General features: G+C 44.2%; 1 non-coding gene across 1 annotated transcript; it reads right to left on the reverse strand.

Annotated features, from left to right (window-relative positions):
• Positions 1-4821: 4821 nt before the first annotated feature.
• On the reverse strand, positions 4822-4893 carry trnaq-uug. The gene has a single exon. It is a non-coding gene; the product is annotated as a tRNA-Gln (tRNA).
• Between the last annotated feature and the right edge of the window lie 3457 nt (positions 4894-8350).

Here is an 8350-nt window from a genome sequence, read left to right on the forward strand (position 1 = left end):
CACGCCACAGAAACTGCCACGAGTAGGTATCTAGGCTACAATGTTGAGCAAACCATAAACCAGGGCTGGCCCAACCCAAAAACATTGTTAGAATAGCGGGCACAGGCTGAAAATCTACGTTTTCACATTAGGCTATGTTTTTTATAGGGAGCAGGACAATTACAGAGGAGACAACTCGAATTAACTCTGATTGCTTTTATTCGACTGTTTACATTGCAAACAGTGAACATTATGTTTCATGCCACGAGACGTACTGTCACGCCCTGGCCATAGAGAGGCTTTATTCTCTATTTTGGTTAGGCCAGGGTGTGACTAGGGTGGGCATTCTAGTTTCTTTATTTCTATGTTTTGTATTTCTATGTTTTGGCTGGGTATGGTTCTCAATCAGGGACAGCTGTCTGTCGTTGTCTCTGATTGGGAATCATACTTAGGCAGCCTTTTTTCCTTTGGTGTTTGTGGGTAGTTATCTTTGTTAGTGGCACTTAGCCCTGTTAAGCTTCACGGTCGTTTCTTTGTTTCTTGTTTTGTTGGCGACATTAAAATAAAAGTAAAATGTACGCTCACCACGCTGCACCTTGGTCTCCTTCCGACGATGTCCGTGACAGAACTACCCACCACCAAAGGACCAAGCAGCGTGGCCAGGAGGAGCAGGGATCCTGGGCCCGGGAGAAGAGAGAGTGGAGGACATCTTGGACATGGGAGCAGGTTATGGCAGAGGACAAGACTCTGCCATGGAAACAGGCGGAAGTAGCGAGGGAGGAACGACAACGATACCAGGAGTCACGGCAACGGAGCAGGCACGAGAGGCAGCCCGCCAATTTTTTTGGGGGGGGGGAGACACACGAGGAGATTGGCTGAGTCAGGTTGAAGACCTGAGCTAACTCCTCGTGCTTACCGTAGGGAGCGTCGTACTGGTCAGGCACCGTGTTATGCGGTGGAGAGCACAGTGTCTCCAGTGCGCGTTCACAGCCCGGTGCACTACATTCCAGCTCCCCGAATCAGCCGGGCTAGAGTGGGCATCCAGTCAGGACGGAAGGTGCCGGCTCAGAGCATCTGGCCGCCAGTGCGTCTCTATGGCCCAGGATATCCTGCGCCGGCTCTGCGCACTGTGTCTCCGGTGCGCCTGCACAGCCCAGTGTGTCCTGTGCTAGCGCCCCGCATTTGCCGGGCGAAAGTAACCATCCAGCCAGGACGGGTTGTGCCAGCTCTACGCTTGAGATCTCCAGTGCGCCTCCACGGCCCAGTGTATCCGGTGCCCGCCCCACGCACCAGGCCTCCAGTGTGTCTCTCCAGCCCGGTGAGTCCTGTGCCTGCTCCACGGACCAGGTCTCCTGTGTGTCTCCCCAGCCTGGTGAGTCCTGTGCCTGCTGCACGAACGAAGCCTCCAGTGGTGATCCATGGCACGAAGCCTCCAGTGGTGATCCATGGCACGAAGCCTCCAGTGATGATCCATGGCACGAAGCCTCCAGTGATGATCCATGGCACGAAGCCTCCAGTGATGATCCATGGCACGAAGCCTCCAGTGATGATCCATGGCACGAAGCCTCCAGTGATGATCCATGGCACGAAGCCTCCAGTGATGATCCATGGCACGAAGCCTCCAGTGATGATCCATGGCACGAAGTCTCCAGTGATGATCCAGGGCATGAAGCCTCCAGTGACGATCCATGGCACGAAGCCTCCAGTGACGATCCATGGCACGAAGCCTCCAACGACGGTCTCCAGTCCGGAGCCTCCAGCGACGGTCCCCAGTCCGGAGCCTCCAGGGTCGGTCCCCAGTCCGGAGCCTCCAACAACGGTCCCCAGTCCGAAGCCCCCAGCGACGGTCCCCAGTCCGGAGCCTCCAGCGACAGTCCCCAGTCCGGAGCCTCCTGCGGCGAGGGTCCCCAGTCCGGAGCCTCCTGCGGAGAGGGTCCCCAGTCCGGAACCTCCTGCGGAGAGGGTCCCCAGTCCGGGGTCGGCGGAGAGGGTCCCCAGTCCGGGGTCGGCGGTGAGGGTCCCCGCACCAGAGGCACCACCAAAGTGGGGGGAGCCAGAGGTGGAGCGGGGTCTACGTCCCGAACCGGAGCCGCCGCCGTGAATAGATGCCCACCCGGACCCCCTCCTATAGAGTCAGGTTTTGCGGCCGGAGTCCGCACCTTTGGGGGGGGTACTGTCACGCCCTGGCCAAAGAGAGGCTTTTATTCTCTATTTTGGTTAGGCCAGGGTGTGACTACGGTGGGCATTCTAGTATCCTTATTTCTATGTTTTGTATTTCTATGTTTTGGCCGGGTATGGTTCTCAATCAGGGACAGCTGTCTATCGTTGTCTCTGATTGAGAATCATACTTAGGCAGCCTTTTTTCCTTTGGTGTTTGTGGGTAGTTATCTTTGTTAGTGGCACTTAGCTATGTTAAGCTTCACGGTCGTTTCTTTGATGTGAGTTGATGTGAGATGTGAGTTGAGATGTGTCTGTTACTTGAACTCTGTGAATTTATTTGGGCTACAATCTGAGGTGCAGTTAACTCTAATGAACTTGTCCACTGCAGCAGAGGTAACTCTGGTTCTTCCTTTCCTGTGGCAGTCCTCATAAGAGCCAGTTTCATCATAGCGCTTGATGGTTTTTGCGACTGCACTTGAGGAAACTTTCAAAGTTCTTGAAATTTTCCAGATTGACTGACCTTCATGTCTTAAACTAATGATGGACTGTTGTTTCTCTTTGCTTATTTGAGCTGTTCTTGTCATAATATGGAATTGGTCTTTTACCAAATAGGGCTATCTTCTGTACACCAACCTACCTTGTCACAACACAACTGATTGGCTCAAATGCATTAAAAAGGAAAGAAATTCCACAAATTAACTTTTAACAAGGCACACCTGTTAATTGAAATGCATTCCAGGTGACTACCTAATGAAGCTCGTTGAGAGAATGCCAAGAGTTTGCAAAGCTGTCATCAAGGCAAAGGGTGGCTACTTTAGAGAATATCAAATATAAAACATATTTTGATTTGTTTAACACTTTTTTGTTTACTACATGATTCCATGTGTGTTATTTCATAGTTTTGATGTCTTCACTATTATTCTACAATGTAGAAAATAATACAAATAAAGAAAGCTTGGCACACCTGTATTTGGGGAGTTCCTCTCATGCTCTGTCAGGTTGGATGGGGAGCGTTGCTACACAGCTATTTTCAGGTCTCTCCAGAGATGTTCGTTAGGGTTCAAGTCCGGGCTCTGGCTGAGCTACTCAAGGACATTCAGAGACTTGACTCGAAGTCACTCCTGCATTGTCTTGGCTGTGTGCTTACAGTTGTTGTCCTGTTTGAAGATGAACCTTTGCCCCAGTCTGAGGTCCTGAGCATTCTGGAGCAGGTTTTCATCAAGGATCTCTCTGTACTATGCTCCATTCATCTTTCCTTCGATCCTGAGTGGTCACCCATACTCTGCCGCTGAAAAACATCCCCACAGCATGATGCTGCAAACCACCATGTTTCAGCGTAGGGATGGTGCCAGGTTTCCTCTAGACGTGACGCTTGTCCTTCAGGCCAAAAACTTAAATCTTGGCCTCCTGAGTGGCGCAGTGGTCTAAGGCTGGCGGAGTCACTACAGATCAGGTTCAATCCCGGTTTGTGTCGCAGCCAACTGTGACCTGGAGACCCATGAGGCAGCGCAGTGTTGTCCGGGTTATGGGAGGGTTAGGCCGGCCGGAATGTTGTTGTCCAATTGTACTCTAGCTGGCCATTGTGCTGTGGCTGGCCAGGCGCATGCACGCTGACACGGTCGCCAGTTGTAAGGTGTTTCCTCCAACACATTTGTGTGGCTGGCATCTGTGTTAAGCGAGCAGGATGTCAAGAAGCAGTGCGGCTTGGTGGGGTTGTGTTTTTCGGAGGACGCATGGCTCTCGATCTTCGCCTCTTCCGAGTCTGTATGGGAGTTGTAGCGTTGAAATAAGACTGTAAGTGGGCTGTCATGTGCCTTTTACTGTTCATATTGTGAAAATGTATATTCTGCCTATTGCATGGATTGTAAAACGTGTGCTGCTATACTTTACATTTCAATTTGCTGTTATACAGTGGTGGAAAAAGTACTCATACTTGAGTAAAAGTAAAGGTACCTTAATTGAAAACTAGTAAAGTACTACTTGAGTAAAAGTCAAAGTATTTGGTTTTAAATATACTTAAGTATTAAGAGTAAATGGAATTGCTCAAATGTACTTAAGTATCAAAAGTAAAAGTGAAAGTATAAACCATTTCAAATTCCTTATTTTAAGCAAACCAGACTGCACAATTTCCTTTTTTTTCTTTTTATTGACAGATAGCACTCAGACATAATTTACAAATTAAGCATTTGTGTTTAGTGAGTCCGCCAGATCAGAGGCAGTAGGGATGACCAGGGATGTTCACTTGATAAGTGTGTGAATTGGACCATTTTACTGTCAAAATAGAATTGACAGTATTTTTGGGTGTCAGGGAAAATGTATGGAGTAAAAAGTACATTATTTTCTTTAGGAAAGTTAGTGTAGTAAAAGTTGTCAATGTAAATAGTAAAGTAAAGTACAGATCTCTGAAAAAACTACTAAACTAGTACTTTCAAGTATTTTTACTTAAGTACTTTACACCACTGCTGTTATACTTTGGTTCTATATATCACAAGTAATACAACGTTACTGTTATAAAACAAGAAATCTAATGATTCAGTGTTTTGCATATATGGCATATATTTGGTGTACCAATACACCAAACTGATATCTACTAACTTGCCAGTATTATCATTGATGATTTAGTCTATTGATAATATGTCAAATGTCACATAGAAATCCCAATTTGCAATTTTTCATAAAATAAGGTTCTACCGAGATTTGAACTCGGATCGCTGGATTCAAAGTCCAGAGTGCTAACCATTACACCATAGAACCGTGCTGCGCATGACGAGCGGAATTATGAAATATAAACATGATCTATCGTTCAAATGTTGACTAAGTAATTGTATAAATATTTTTAGTATGATTGTATTCGCTTAACCCAATATTACAGTCCATATTTAGCGGTGTATAGTTGCCGGCAAATCATTCCCCTTCGTTTCAATGCAATTGCAATGCCACAAATGAACGGGAGGCGGCAACCTGTGCTTATCATCGCAGACAGATTTCCTTTCAAAGAAAGCCCATGTGGTGTCCAAGATGAGAAACAGAATGATTTGGAAGCTTTGGCAAATGGTAATACCAAAGATTTGTTTACCTAACCCAAGATAGATCACAGCCTTTCGTTTTCAATGGGAGCAAATTAATCATAGTGGGCAGAACAAGCAAGGAGGTGGGCAGAGCCAAGCACGAGCTAGCGAGATCCTATTGGCGTGTTCTAGCATGTAGGTAATTTGCATATTTCATTAGGGACACCTAATGCGCGTGTGCAATAACTAAATTCGCCCTTGGACTCCTAAACAACTTTTAAAAACTTTGGAAAAGGTTAAAGCCTCATTTGCATTGTTTACACCAATGGGCTAATCATTAGCTAGGTCACAGACTCTTAATATGATGTTGTTGCTTGTTTAATGTCTTTAAATAAAAGCTCCCATTGGCACTAATACAATCATGTGATTTTTTACAGTGTTAATAAATACAGTGAAATTGTGTGAATTTTACAGTTAATAGGCTATATCAGCCAGATCGTTCAAGATTGACTTCGAAAATATTGTCATGCCAGACACTCAGATTGTAAAACGCTGCCAATTGCGCAAAAAATTGGAGTTGAGAAATATATAGTAAAGCATAAAAAAAAATGGTATCCCGCACTTTTCAATAAATATCAGCAACACTGTTGTCTTTTCCCTAAATTGTATTTAGGAATGTTGGCAGTGACTGGACTTATTCGAACATATTTCTTTCCACGCAGAAATCAGCTGTGTGTAGCTCATTAACAGCTTCGAGAATTAATATTAATATTTTCTTTAAAAATATATATTTTTTACAATTAGGCCTATACAGACTACAGAATCGCATTACTACAATATTCATTTTAATTTATTCCTGTAGGCCTAGCCTATTTAACCGAAAAGTGATTTGTTTAAATAATGTTAATGTCTTGACAAACAAGCAGCTCCATAGTATAGGCCTACATAAACCTTTCTTTGCTAATAATGACATCGCTGTGTCTAATATGAAAAAATACAGAAAAGTAGGTGGTTATTTTCAGTGGTGTAAAGTACCTGAGTAAAAATACTTTAAAGTACTACTTAAGTAGTTTTTTTTTTTATATCTGCCTGGTCATCCCAACTGCCTCTGATCAGGTGGACTCACTAAACACAAATGCATCGTTTGTAAATTGTCTGAGTGTTAGTGTGCCCCTCGCGATCCGTCAATAAAAATAAAAAATTGAATTGCGCCATCTGGTTTGCTTAAAATAAGGAATTTGAAATGGTTTATACTTTTACTTTTACTTTTGATACTTAAGTACATTTTAGCAATTCCATTTACTTTTAATACTTAAGTATATTTAAAACCAAATACTTTTAGATTTTTACTCAAGTAGTATTTTACTTGGTGACTTTCACTTTTACTTGAGTCATTTTCCATTAGGGTATCTGTACTTTTACTCAAGTATGACAATTTTTCCACCACTGGTTATCTTTTTAATGCGCATGCTGATGTTCAACACTGAATTGATGAGTTTTCCGCCTCCGCTGAGATGGGTCTGGCGCAAAGATCCAGGACGTATATGCGGGACTTCGAGATGGAGATGATTTGGCATTCTTACATCTGCTTGGAAACGCTGGTTGATAACAAGTGTGAAGCGTCAGAGGTCGGGAAGATTGTGAAGCATTAAATACAAATATCATTTTTTTTTTAATTGGGGAAAATGTAGCCTACTGGCCCAAGCGGGCCATATGAAAGCTAAATTAACTGGCCCTGTGTGCTCGGAAGATGTTGCAGGGCCAGAGGGCAACCCTGAAAGTCGAGCCCATGATTAACATACAATAGGGAATAGCCTATGTGGTGGGACTGCCCATGAGCAGGTTTTTCTAGATGTGAGAAAAGAACAGGTCCCTCTACTGTATGTAATGAATGACAGAAAAAGTTGTAATTTGCAAGTCAATGTTAGGCCAACATCTCTTCCTCCTGCAGAGTGTGTTTGAATTCAAAATGAATTGCTTATGCCAAGATACTGGACTGTATTAAATACATAGGCTATATCTGTTATATTGATCATATAGAGAACAAGAGAACATTGCCATCAATTATTTTTATTTATTTTTAACTTTATTGAGCCTTTATTTAACTAGGCAAGTCAGTTAAGAACAAATTCTTACTTACAATGACGGCCTATAGCCTACAGTAGGCTTATGTCAGATATTGACAATGACCCCTTCAAAAATCCCCCCAAAATTTCATAGTCATATTGCATAAACATTGTTAAGCTAAGGGAATTGTATTTTTATGGTGACACATGGTTTATTCCAAAGAGATGTGTAGGTAGTTTTGGTTGAGCAATGTCTGTTGTTGTTGTTCGCATCCACAAAGAGCAATGAACAAGTATATGAAAAAAGACAACATTTTATCACTCCTAAATACTGGTAGGCCTATATGACTTTATGCAACTAACTCATCGATTCGGATGTGGTGTATTGTTTCAGTTTCTAGTGTAGTATGAACATATAGCATCATATTGCATCAGGAATGTGAGGGACTGTTGAGTGGGCGGGGAATGCAACATGAAAGGAGAGCAGTGGAATCCTAAGTTCACAGATACACATGCCTGTGGGTGTTAATGTGCCTGAGTCTGTGTCAGGAGTATGTGTGTGCGTGTGTGCGTGCGTGTGTGCGTGTGTGTGTGCGTGTGTGCGTGTGTCTGTGTATTTTGTGTTTATTTCTGAGTGCATGAAAGTGTGTCTCTGTATGTGTGTGTGTCTGTGTGTGGCTGATGTGGGTCATTACCCCTTCTTTTCCCCCAGGGGCCAGGAGGAAAGAGAGGAGGGAGGATGGAGGGATGGAGTGGGGGTGGAGGGAATGGGAGAGGGAGGGTTCCCAGGAGAAGAGAGACCTATAAATCACTGTGCTGTCTCTGTGCTGACACCAGGCTTGTCTGCTGGGGGGAGGGGCACTCACAACAACACTGGAGCCTTGTCTCTCTGTCACTCACCCCCATGCTGGGCAGGAGCCATCCCCAGCATGGGGGTGCAGGGGGTGAGGGGCATTTGGGGGTACCCAGCCCCCCATCAGTTCAATATGATACCTCATTCTATCACTTGTTTTCATTTGAGATGGATGTACTGAAACAGCTTAGTTCTATGTTAAAACGTGATGTGAAATGCATGAATTTACTAACTCTTTTGACTCATCAGATATGCTGCTGTTACTGTTTATTATATATCCTGTT

Source organism: Salvelinus namaycush, chromosome 8 (genome assembly GCF_016432855.1).
Source record: "Salvelinus namaycush isolate Seneca chromosome 8, SaNama_1.0, whole genome shotgun sequence".
NCBI classification, from domain to species: domain Eukaryota; kingdom Metazoa; phylum Chordata; class Actinopteri; order Salmoniformes; family Salmonidae; genus Salvelinus; species Salvelinus namaycush.